The sequence below is a fragment of the Charadrius vociferus genome, unplaced genomic scaffold (assembly GCF_000708025.1).
Source record: "Charadrius vociferus isolate BGI_N301 unplaced genomic scaffold, ASM70802v2 scaffold101, whole genome shotgun sequence".
NCBI classification, from domain to species: Eukaryota; Metazoa; Chordata; class Aves; order Charadriiformes; family Charadriidae; genus Charadrius; species Charadrius vociferus.
The window spans coordinates 2437504-2451162 of record NW_009646941.1 but is presented as its reverse complement, the minus strand read 5'-3'; positions in this window follow the sequence as shown (position 1 = coordinate 2451162).

Sequence of the window (13659 nt, the reverse complement as noted above, 5' to 3'; positions counted from 1 at the left end):
CCCCCGTGCAGCCCTCCACCCAGCATCCTTTGCAAGAAGGTCTTTGGGATACTGGCCCCAAGGCAGTCCCTGTGCCCAGTAGGCCCAAGGGGCTGTCCATGCCCTTGGTGGCCATGCACTGGGTACTGCTACTGACCAACCCTGACAGTGCTGTTAGTCTTCTCACAGGCCATGGCAGAAACCAACCCTGCAGCCCTGAGACCACCCCATCAGATCACCCCTTTCTGTGCCAGAGCTAATGTCCAGGAGGCCGTGCAGCAAGGAGGACCAGGGATTTGATCTGGCTGGACACAAACCTTTTTCTGGGAGGGGTGAGGATGATTTTGGCAGCCACAGCCTGGAGGAAAGCCAAAGTGTAACCAGAGCCATAGGTTGGGATGGACAGTGCCAACAGACCACCGTGGAAATAACATGGGTTGTGAAAAATAAGTGAGCAAAGACTACATTGGTGTGGTGGAAAGACTGGTCATTTTCAGACCTAGAATATTTGGATCCGTGCCAAAAGCACAGCCAGGCAAACCATGGCTCTTCCAAACTGTGAATATAGCCCATTGCTGCTATCGCCATCACATCCCCTTTTCCCACTGAAACCAAGATGTGCAGCTCCTCTGTTAAACACACCCATTGTGTTTATACAGGATACAAAATGCGCTTCAGTCCTGGGGTAAAACTTTCATAGCTCATTTGTGTCTTTAACCTTTCTGAGAGTTATTTGCCTACCCAGTTCATGGGAAGATGTTCAGATCTTATCTAAAACCCTGGAAAGTCTCTTTTTCCTTTAGGATTTAGTACTTGTCATCCTGAAAAAGGAAGGAAGGTACTATTCTTGTCATTCTGTATGTTGGTGCTAAAATTTGTATGTATATCAGACTATGTAAATAAGAGCATGTATACCCTATACGTGGATAGGGAGGATGCCAGAGGTGAAAGAAAGGGGTTTCGTTTCCTCTGCATGGACTTTGCAGAGATGTATAGAGCATGCAGGATTTCCTCACCATTCCTTACCAATGCATGAAGTGGCATTTGCTAATACACTGCTTACGGTGAGGTCTTCTTGGAAAGAAATACTGAACTATTGTATGTTCTTGACCATATTTTTCCTTGCACTTCAAAAGCTCTTTTCCTTCTTTGTTCTTCACCTTTCATATCTTTCTTGAAAGCGATGGCAGCCCTCTTAGCCTTTGTCTTGCTCCTGCTAGTTGTTATCTTCTGTAGGCCCCTCATGCCCCTCATCAACTGCTTAGTCTTTACCTCCCTCTCTCTCTTGAACCTAAGTAATGAGAAATGTCCATAGCAGCACAGGTGAGTTCTCACCAGGGCTTTGCACAAGGGATGCCTTTCCTATGGAAATATCTTGCCTGATACACAAGAATGCATTTGCCCCTATCATATCTGTGGTTCATAGTCACCCTGTCTTCTACTCATGCCTCTAGGTACAGTTGCCTACTCCGATGTTTCCAGACCTTAGCAGAAACTCATGGTGCTCCAACTGGACATTATGTTACCTATTTCTATAGTGCAGTTCTTCATGCATGGTTTATTTGGCCTATCTCTTCTGTCAGAGCTTCAGCTGCTATGGAGTAGGGGTACTGTAGAAATATATCACGAGATACAGCTTTTTCTCATTCACGGATGCCATGAAATCCAGAATATGATGTGGACAAAGAATGTATCTTTTGAAGAAGGCAGGAAGCCTAGTTGTCTTGAAAGATGGTTTTCTGCAATATAAATTCAAAATACCCAACCATGAACTTCACTGTTTCATATATTTGATGACATCAAAGCATAAAGGGTGGAGCCTGAGAGATGTGTTAATGATGTTAATGTTAATGGCTTTCACCCATCAGTAGTATCCTGGAGTCCAGCTCCACACAGTCATGACCAGCAGATCCAGCACTCCACTGTCTGGGTGAGCAATTGATGGATTGTGTGGGTGGGCTCTGAACATGAAGCTGCTGGTGTCAGTCTAGTCACTTCCACAATTGATGTCTGCCTCCTAGGAAAGAAAATAACCACAGTTAGCATTAACTGAGCTTCCATTTTGCAAGGTTAATTGGAGAAAGTGCCAAATCAGCTCAGACACTGAAAAACTGTAAGAGAGGAAACACTGGTTGGTCAATGTGAAGTAGTTAGGGGCACTGCTGTTGGTGGCAGGGGGTAAGCTTTAGTCTCCAGGAGCGTGAATAAAGGTGACTGAGTTTTTTAAAAAAATCTGCAGGTACTTAGTGAAGGGGAAGGTTGCTACTGAAAGTGCTGATGCGGGTAAGGGGTTGGCTGGTCAGATCTAACACTAAAAGATAACTGCTTCTTTTTAAGAGTCACTACGGGCATATACTCTGAGGAGTGGCTGAGGACACTGGGTTTGTCTAGTTTGGAACGAAAGACTCTGAGGGTTGACCTCATTGCTCTCTACAGCTTGCTGAGGAGAGGAAGTGGAGAGGGAGATGCTGATTTCCTCTCCCTGGGATCCAGTGCCAGGACATGTGGGAACAGTTCAAAACTGTGTCTGTCAGGGGAGGCTCAGACTTGACATGAGGAAACATTTCTTTACTGAGAGCGTGGTCAAGCCCTGGAACAGCCTTCATGGAGAGGTGGTTGATGCCCCAAGCCTGTCAGTGTTTAGGAGGAAAATCTGCAGGTACTTAGTGAAGGGGAAGGTTGCTGCTGAAAGTGCTGATGCGGGTAAGGGGTTGGCTGGTCAGATCTAACACTAAAAGATAACTGCTTCTTTTTAAGAGTCACTACGGGCATATACTCTGAGGAGTGGCTGAGGACACTGGGTTTGTCTAGTTTGGAACGAAAGACTCTGAGGGTTGACCTCATTGCTCTCTACAGCTTGCTGAGGAGAGGAAGTGGAGAGGGAGATGCTGATTTCCTCTCCCTGGGATCCAGTGCCAGGACATGTGGGAACAGTTCAAAACTGTGTCTGTCAGGGGAGGCTCAGACTTGACATGAGGAAACATTTCTTTACTGAGAGCGTGGTCAAGCCCTGGAACAGCCTTCATGGAGAGGTGGTTGATGCCCCAAGCCTGTCAGTGTTTAGGAGGCATTTGGACAATGCTCTTAATAACATGTTTTCAGTCTTGGTCAGACATGAAGTTGTCAGGCAGGTGCACTAAATGATCATTGTAGGTCACTTCCAGCTGAACTACTGCATTCTACTCTATTCTGTTCAACACATATGGCAAAGGCTGATCTACCTGGCTTCAGTTTGACTTATCAAAGCCAACTCCAGTTCTCAGGTAGGGTATCTGTTCATATCTGTTCTCTGCCCCTGTGCTAGATTCATCACAGTGGTTGGGAATTACTGACAAACTGGAAGCATTGTTTTTGACAAATGAAGAGCAGCTTGCCAGGAATAGTTTAAGGTTCCTCTCTGTCATCAATTCATGTTATAAAAATGCTTGGAAAGACTACATTCTAATGATTTCTAACACAGATTCCCTCTGGTGTTTTGAAGCCAAACACCCCAACATAGCACATTCACAATATCCACAAGCTCTCAATCTGCCCCCACCTAACATTGTTTAGCCATATATTTAAACAACCACATACACGCAAATGAAATGTATAACCAACAGAAACATTATTGAACTATATGAAAAGCCACGAAATACAAAAATATAAATGAATAATGTGTAGGAGTATTCATACATAGGTTGAGAGGGGGAAGATTTATAAAATACAGAAGTGACTCTTTCTGAAGACTTTTTTTTTAAATTCTTTGATATCTCCTAATTCTCATTAATTCAGGTTTATCTTCTTAAATGACTTGTTTTGCTCCTATACTCTTTTATGTGATTGTCCTCTTAAAGATAACCTAAGAAAGCAGATTCAGCCATTTTGTAAGGGCTTACTTTTCATTCTTTTCTGTGTAGTAGCAGCTATTTCTCAAAAAGAGACAGTTTTTACAGTTCCTCCTGTAAGATTACTGCTCTTTATGTATTTTGGCTTTTGGCACACAGCCTGACCACTTCAAAACAATCTTCCTGTGCTGTTTCTCTCCCTGTTGTTCCCAGGGGTTTGAACTTACCATTCTCATGAGATTCTAATTGCAGGGAGACCTGCAAGTTATTTTTTGTAGCGTATTTAGCCTACATTGTACATTTTCTGATCATTGCAGGAAAGAATGGGATATCTTGCAGTTTGGTGAAATGCATATGATTAACGTTCCTTGCACTTTATACCTACTATAACTGCAGCAGCTGACAGTTTATGTGTCTAACACCACTTGTGGATCTTTAGCAAGCATCATATGTGTTTCAGTGGAGAAAATAACATAGTGATAGTCTGTCTCCAACACACAAGCATTGAAGATCTTGCTGGGTAGGGCGGGAGGCTGTTTCTCTCTCCCATCATAAATCCAAATTACTTAAAATTAGAGTAGGAACTAAAAAAACCCTTGATCCTTCCACTGTCTGCTGGCAAATAGATGGTGTGCTTTCTTTCAGAAGTTCCTCTTAAAGTAGCATCAATATATTTAGTGCAGTTTCTCTCTTCTTTAAATGTCATTCATACAGAGAAGCAATCTGGATTCACATTTCCTCTTTAGCACTTTAAAAGGTTGTCACAGGTGTTTACAGTTTAATAGTTTCAGCTCTCCTGTAGCTCAAGAACTAATATAAAAATAATCTCTTTCTAGTCTCTTACGGAATATACACAGCTTTAGAGGTACTGCAGCTTTGCCACAGTAAATACATTCAGGAAAAGGTCTTAAACTTAGCTCCACTGAAATTAAATTTTTCTGTTGTTTTCTAGGGATGATAGATTATTTTTCATCCTCGTTTTCTTTTCTAAGAAGCCAGAATGTGTAAATGTTCTAAAAATGCCCAAAACTAGGGCAGCGCTAGTATGGTCAACATTCCTTCACAGAGCAAGTTTCTCATCCTAAGCACATAATTTTATATTTGGCTGCAACAGAAATTTTAAATAATACGCAGAAGAATAAAATTACACAGTATATTTAATTTAGAAGGATCAAATTTTAAAAGAGTATTTTTTTAAAAGCTATGCCATGCTTTGCTTTTCTCTGTAACTTTCTGTCCAGTTAAAAATGCAAGGTTACTTTTCCCTGACTCTGCTTTTGCATATTTTGCCCAATGGCTTCTTTGTAAGAGAAGCCATTTTTATCTTAAACAGATATCCAAATTAGAGTCTGAAATTAAAAACACAGGAAGTACTGATGCATACAACGGCTAATCTAAGTATTTTTGCCTCATAAATAATGTCAAGCATGCTCTTTTCGGGAATGGAGTGCACACCTAGGCAAACTATTCGTTCTCAGATGATATGATATGGTATGTTATTTACATTTGTTTTACTATGCTTCCTGAGGAACAGACGGTTCAGTATATAGACATCACAGGAAAACAAGGACCTTTTGCATCAGGTGACCATTTTCATAAAGCTATTTACGTACCTATTGAGATTTAAACTAAATAAACTGGGCAGCAAAGTCCAACATTAATTCACCTGAGTGCTTTACACAAGCTGAGCTTAAATTCTGACAGTCTGAAATGCAGTATCTAACTTCCCAAATCTGAGGTTTCCTCCAACTCACACCCACAAGCTCACAATTCAGCTCTTAGCATTTTCTCTAGGCAGACATTTTAATTAGACCAAAACTATTTAATATCGGTAATCAGTGAATAATGCTGATTACATGGGTAGCCTCAGTCTGACCCCCTTTCACTGTGACTGCTCTGAATGGAGTCATATGATGTCAGCCCAACAAATACCTCCTTCAGGTTGCCTGGTGTTAATTTAGAGAATGACTCCATAGTGTTTCACTAATCCATCAAATTTATATGCTCAGGCACCACAAGAGTAGAGAATAGGACTCTGAGTTTTATCATTAAGGCTGCTTGGGAGCCAGCTCCTGTGAGGTGGTGTAACCAATCCTCCAAAGAGGAACTTGATACATGTACATGTACCTGTCCATGGCCCTTTAATAAGTGGCAGAGAAGCACATGCTATGGCATGCATTAATTGCTTCAGCTCAAACTTCTCTATGGAACTGGAAAACTATGAACTCCTCCTTTCAATGGACAGATGCCACTTTAAAATAAAAGGGAAACTTGTTTAGCTCACTAGTTCATTTGTGAAAAATACACAAACTATTGCTTGCTTTTTACAAAAGAGGTCTCCATCTCCTCTTAATCTTGAACTGGACATTAAAGCAGTCATTTCTACATAACAGCCTCAGACAAGAGCTCCTCTATGAAGTTCTGACATCTGTTCAAACCCCAAGAAGCGGTAAATGGAGATCACATCAGCTATTTGTGTCACTGTTCATAGCAGCCTTCATGGTGCAGTCTCTCATGGACTGAGAGGATTTTTACGGTATATGCTATGATTCCTGTACTCCAAAAATGGCAATGGCATTTGTACAGTTCCTGGCAGGTTCTTTATTTGCAGTGGCATAGCCATAACTGAAGCTAGGTAAGCTCTGCTAAATTTACAATAAGTTCAAGGATTTTCTGTGAGGCAATGAAGAACGGCCAGTCAGAATGCTGCAACCTATGGAAAGGTAAAGGAAAATATTTCATTGCTGCCATGATAGACACTTTTGAGAAGGGACTTTAATGTGGTGTTTATGCTGCTTGTGAGAAGGGCTTTCAGTGTGGTGTTTATGCTGCTCTTGTCTATGCATGCACACCGTATAACCTTTAGCACTTTCCTGAAAAATGAAGCACTTCTGTGTCCTGTAACATGTGTACCTGAAACACATGAGAATCTAGCAGATGTTGACTATGAAAACCATAAAAAATTGGCAAACCCTTACAAGAAACAATATATCATTTTTAAAATCCTGGTCTGGAAAGCAAGCACAGATAGTCATTCCCATTTTTTCTACCATTCTTCAGAAAACAATGAGTACCTACAGGCTTCTTGAAAAGTAGTATTACCAGTGGAAAAGTAAATCTTAAATTTTAAGCTCTCTTGTCTCATCTGAATAAACCCACAGCATAACATGGGGTGCTCAGAAGCTCAGGTGGATCCATGGATGGGGGCAAGCCAAATGCAGCAGGCAGGGCAGCTGTGGCAAGGTTATGTGTGGTGTTTCTCTCTATAAGCAGATGCTCAGTGACATGTTTGAAATGCATGGTGACATCTGAAATGCCTCAGGGAGCCCCTCGGGTCAGAGAACTGGCCAGTCCCTGGGCAGGGTGGATTAGGCTGGGTGGGCTGGGAGGGGGCTGGCAGCCCTTGGTTAGGCAGCAGAAAGTGAGGCCATTGCCCCGCACCACCTAGAATGGACTAGGACGTTGCACTGGAAGGGTTGGCTTTTCTCAAGCCCCCAGCATCCCCACCCCACATGTGAGGTCCCCCCAGAGAAGATGCAAGGCGTTAGATTTCTTTGCTGCAGGAAGAGCAGCAGCAAACTCCCGCTGGAGTGCTCTCTGCCTTTACTGGAACTCAGCCTGAAACAGGTACAGGGGAGAGTTTACTCCACAGCTTTGTGTGCAGGGCTCTGCCCATCTGTTCCCTTTCAGCAGCAAATGTGACAGCTTGATGACGAGGATCCAGCCATGTGTTTGTGTTGGGCTGTACTACCCACACATTCACATCTCAGCATTTTAAATGACGTTCAAGAGTCCCTTTACTCTCCTTTTATATCTTGCACAGTCTGCTCTCAAATGTCGCAGTGGAGTGTTGTATGGTTGTATCAACAGAGTAGATGCTGAATGAAAGATTTAACTCATTGTTTGTCTTATGCCTGCAGAAGTATTTGGAGAGAGAAAAGGTTGTGCAGAATGAGAAGGGGGTTCTGGTTTGCTTCCAGCTAGTCACTGTTTTCTCAGATGGCAATATGTGACATGCTGGTGGGATTTTATTGAGAGAATAATATTGGAGCAGCCCTTTAAATTAAGATGCTCACAATAAGGTCTGCACTCTAGGCTGTTTGAGTTTGCACTAGTGAATAAGCACTATAGCATACCTAGTCTTAGTAACAGTACTGCTCCTTTTGTCTCTAGCTGAATGTCTATATCCAAGAATGGGGAAAATGGTGGATCCACTTTCTTCTGTAATTTAGAGCACAAGGCTTTACAACCTTTCTTGAAGTTTATTCTTGCTTCAGCTTTTACTAGTGCGGGATGCCAGCAAACTAATACTGAAGGAAATCCCTGCAACTGGAGTCACATTACTAGGATACCTTCTGTATGTATATGAGTGTGTGTATAACATGTATAGTATTTGTGTTTGTCTTTACAGACTTTTTTGACAGTATTTTTGTCTCTTTATGATGATGTTTGTGTGGGCACATACACAGTATGTTGTCTTAAACTATTACAGCAGTTTCTGTGCTGGCCTGATATTCCATATGTCAGTTACCCTCTTACAGAAAATAAAAATAGTTGTTACACTGCAGGTTTTCTGGGTGTATTTTGGATATGTTTCTTTAGTCTTCACCTAGTTAAATTGTTAAATCAAAACTTATTCCCTACAGCATAGAATCTATTTTTTTCTCTCCTTTTTCTCCTTTCTTAAGGGTAAGCATCATTCACACATTTAACTTAACAGGATGCTTAGACATGTTTAAGGTTAAAAACAGAGTTGGTAACATTTCAGAGATATGTGTCTTCTAGGAATACATAGCTGTACATATGACATATGGATACATATGAAGTATTCTAATTTTTAGGAACAGATCTTTACATAATGCAATACTTTGCACAGTTTCTGCTCTCCAAGCCTGCCAACTCCACTGCTGTTATAATCAATAATATTTGTTATAAGGAACTGGATGATTACAACAAAATACAGACTCCTATTTGATACTTTTTTTTTGGAGGCTAACTATTTCTGAATTAGAAATTCTTCATAAGGATCCTTGCCTGCAAATAAAGGTCTGGTTTTGTGCAGCTATTGTTATGATTATTATTTAACTGCACCACATGTTGGGATCTTGAAAGGAAAGTGCCTGACATGAATGGATTTATATAATCTATTGAATAATCCGCTCAAAAAGTGCACCCTATCCTTAACTGAATGACACATGCCTCAGCCTGTTCTTACTTTGAATGGTGATGAGACAACGTGTTTTCATGAACTGCACAAGCATTTCACTATGCAACTCCAGGGAATGCTTTGGAGCACCATACTCTTTTCTCTTCTGTCTTCTCCAGCTCATACCTTTAAAAGTATTACAAAGAAATATTTACATTTGGGAAAAAGTAGCAATGAAAAAAATAATTTTCCAGATAGATATTATTTATGGACTATATGAAGAATTCTCCTAGGTCTGTTATATTTATTCATTCTTATGAATCCCTTGATAAGCACTGTTAACACTCGTGTTTGAGATTTGTGAAAATAACCATTTTTGGTTTTGCCTTTAAAGTAATCCAGACATGGTTTATAGCCAATCTCATTCTACTGTTGAAATGCATAGGAGTCTACTAGAATACTTACCATGTTGATGTTAAAAGTTAATTCAACACAATAACATAAGCTTTTATTTCTTTATCCTTCAGAAAAAAATCAGCTGTACATTTCCATCTATTGATGGGGCTTGGGGCTAAACTTTTGTGTTTGCAGTTACTTGGTTACAATACAGTTTCACTAGCAAAGGGACAGTGCTTAACTAGTATAGATGGTCATTCACTATTACTTGTCTCATTCATCAAATGACCAGTCCTACCAAAGACAGCTTGTCATGTGAGGTTTGAGGCAAGCTTTTTCTTTTTGTATTATGTGAATGACATTTGTAATAATAAAAGAAGCATAGAAAATGGCGCATGGCACCCAAAACAAACAATCATTTGTAATCATAGAACCATAGAATGGTTTAGGTTGGAAGGGACCTTAAACATCATCTAGTTCCAATCCCCCTGCCATGGGCAGGGAACTTCCCACTAGACCAGCTTGCTCAAAACCCCATCCAGCCTGGTCTTGAACACTAATAGACAGGATACAAAAAAAAATTCACATTTTTTTTTGTTCTAGAGGACTGTGCACATCTGTAGTCATTATTTTAAAAAGTGACAGTGGGTTTCCTGAATCAACATTTTTTTTAAACACAAGCACACTAATCCTTTTGCATGCTAGTATGCAAACATGTTCTGCTATGCTTCATTGTTTCATTTAATAAAAGTTAAATTATCTTCCTGCCTCTCTGAGTGCTACTTCATCACTGGAAACTTGAAATCGGCAGGAGAATGTGGCACAAAGAAAGATGCTTTTGGGGGCATGATGCCACATGAGACAAAAAAATGCAGATTCAAACACATGTGGGTTGCGTCTCCTCAGAGAAGCTGTGGCATTTCTTGGGACCCTTCACTGAATGCCTGGCTGTCCCCACTTGAAGGCTGCAAGGTGTTATGGCCACATTCTGTGATGAAATATATATTTGGAAACAGCACCTCCTGACTTCCTGGGTCAAGACTCTGCATGTTAATAACAACATTTTGTGGTAACTTCTTGAATCCTTTAGTACTACTTGACCTGTGCACTGAAGAAAGCAGGAGCTGGAGTCCACTATGTTCTTTGATAACCTCACTACAATTGCTGTGGTTAGTTATACAAGTGTAAATCCAGTGACAGCAACTGAACTGCAATCTTGTTTTAATGGGACATATTCTGAGAAAGAAAACTCTTTGTATTCAGTGCTGCATGAGGATGAATGGACACAACTTTGGCTTTTAGCTTCAGGCTGAATTTACAAGGCTTGGCACTGGAAAAGATAGTTCTTCAGTTACAAGCTGTGCACATGCAGGATAAAATCACCATTACAGTCACAAACATGAGATCCCGCAGCATTTTTATGTACTTTTTGAAGTTCAAATCTACTTTTAAGGAGTCTCAAGTTGCAGCATGCACCATACTGTCTCTGATGGAGCCTCCTGAGGCCTCCGTGCCCTTACATTTCAGGAAACTAGCTTTTTTAATTGATGCAGCTGTTATCACCTGGGTGGTTTATTTATCCACTGTCTCAGTTTCCACTTATTTTTGGGACAAAAGAGGTGTTCCTAACACAACTTACATGTAATAGTGTACATGTACTTACATGTAATATACTGTTATAAATACATATATTGGATATGGTGCTTAGATTGCAGGTACCTACATAGTTGCTTCCTGTTGGCTTTTGTGCTAAGGTTGATGTATTATCTGAAATTTAACAAGCTTGTTATGAAGCAGGCTAATGGGGATAATTCTTGTCTCGCTGTGATGCCTTATTAAAGCCATGAAGTGAGGTCAGTGGGAGGCATGACTTATTTCAAATAAGCTATTCATAAAGCCAGAAATTGGACTTTAAGAGCTAAGGTTTTCAAGCAGCAATTAAGGAGATTTTAATATTAAGTTCCTCTCCAGGGCAAATTTCCCTCTTTGCAAGTGTCCCTCAATAGTGTCTTTACAGTACGTCTTAAATGCAGCTTGACTAACGAACTGGCTTTGCATGGCTTCCACAACAGAACTTAAATTTTCCTGTTTAATTACAGCTGCTTGACCATTAATAGAAATAACATGAATAAGAAGAATAAAGACATAATTGGGAACCATTGGAAGTTCAAAAAGGACAATTCTGTTACTAATAACACAACTGACACTGTCTGTCACATAATGTGAATTATGATTCACATTCCATTCAATGATGGAAGCCCCGTTCTCTCTTAATATGTTTGTGTAAATACAAATAGCAATCCTTTATTATCGTTGTGCCTATTGTTATCTAAAAATCTTTCCGATCTCCTTTTAATTCACAGAGCTTAAGTTACTCACAGAACTCAAGTTTTTCATGACCTTTCATGACCTGCCCTTTTGACTGTGTTGATGCCATCATGTTGATAACATGATTGCTTACACTCCTTGTGGGATTTGTGTGAACTTTTTGCTAACTCTTTGAAAAAAAAAGTATGTTTGTGTTCTGCAGGGTCATAGGAAAAAATCTTGAGTAACTTGGAAAAATCAGATAGAAAAAAACAACTTTTTTCTTGTATTGATAAAGAAAGTGATGGTAAGCCAGTACTTTGATATCTTGCCGTTTCATTGGGGGTTTTTTGAAAATTTAAGATGGTAGTACCTTTTCCCCATATTTTCAAACGCAGATTAATGCTAAATCTGTTTCAGAGTTTCCCTTTTCTATTGTGTCTTGGTAATAAACTTCATGTCCCCCTTTGCTCAATTAAAGTGCAGTAACAGGATGTTCTGCACTTCTCAGCATGGAAGATACAGTAAGAATGAGTGAGAATCACTAGGAAAACCAGAAATATGGGTGGCTGTGAAACTGAACATCTGAAATAATCCTTAAGAACGTCAGTATTGATACAACACAGTGCATCAAACTGAAAGATGGCCAAGTTTCAGGAAACGCAAAGAATGACTGCAGAGTCATCCTTTTGTTCAAGGGGATTTGCATTTCTGTCTTGCAAGCTGGAGCTCCCTGGGTGGAGAAATTCAGCCATTAATGATTTACAGATTAAAGTCAGTAGCAAGACAATCAAATAAAGGTATTTATACCACTGAATCTGGGATAGGCTTAAATCTAACAGTCAGCCTGTTGGATGTCAATCTGCCCTGTGACAATGATAAAATGATGCATTTAGTGTTCAGGGATAGGTGTGCTAACATAGAAAATGGCTAATGTTATTAAAAAAATCTGAGCTGGTGTGCTGCACAGAAGCATGCCAGCCAGAAGCTGTAAGGCATGTTTATATTCTGCTGGCTGTCGACCAACACCCCCAGGTCCTTTTCCACTGGGCAGCTTTCCAGCCACTCTTCCCCATGCCTGTAGTATTGCACAGTGGTGTTGTGATCCAAATGCAGTACCCAGCACTTGGCCTCGTTCAGCTTCATACCATTGGCCTCGGCCCATTGATCCAACCTGTCCAGATCCCTCTGAAGAGGGATCCCTCAAGCAGATCACCACTCCAGCCCAACTTGGTATCATCTGTAAACTTACTGAGGGTGCACTCGATCCCCTTGTCCAGATCATTGATCAAGATATTAAAGAGAACCGGCTGCCCTGGGAGTACCACTTGTGACCAGCCGCCAACTGGATTTAACTCCATTCACCACACCTCTTTGGGCACGGCCATCCAGCCAGTGTTTTACCCAGTGAAGCATATGCCCATCCAAGCCATGAGCAGCCAGTTTCTCCAGGAGAATTATGCGGGAAACAGTGTCAAAGGTTTTACTGAAGACCAGGTAAACAACATCCACAGCCTTTTCTTCATCCACTAAGCAGATCATCTGGTCATAGGAGATCAGGTATTAAAGACTGAGGCAAAGAAGGCATTAAGTACCTCAGCCTTTTCCTCATCCTTTGTCACTATGTTTCCCCTCACATCCAATAAAGGATGGAAATTCTCCTTAGCCTTCCTTTTGTTGTTAATGCATTTATAGAAACTTTTTTTATTGTCTTTTACTGCAGTCACCAAATTAAGTTCTAAGTTCTCACAACACCTTTGTAGTCCTTATGAGTTGCCTGTCCCTTCTTCCAAAGGAAGTTTATGTTTCCATAAACTCTGTTTTTTCTCCTGTGTTCCAGCAAAAGCTTTCTGTTCAGCCAGGCCACCCTTCTTCCCCAACAGCTTGTCTTTCACCACATGCAGAAAGCATGCTCCTGCGCCTTTAAGATTTCCTTCTTGAAGAATGTCCAGCCTTCCTGAAATTCTTTGCCCTTCAGAAATGCCTCCCAAGGGACTCTGTCAA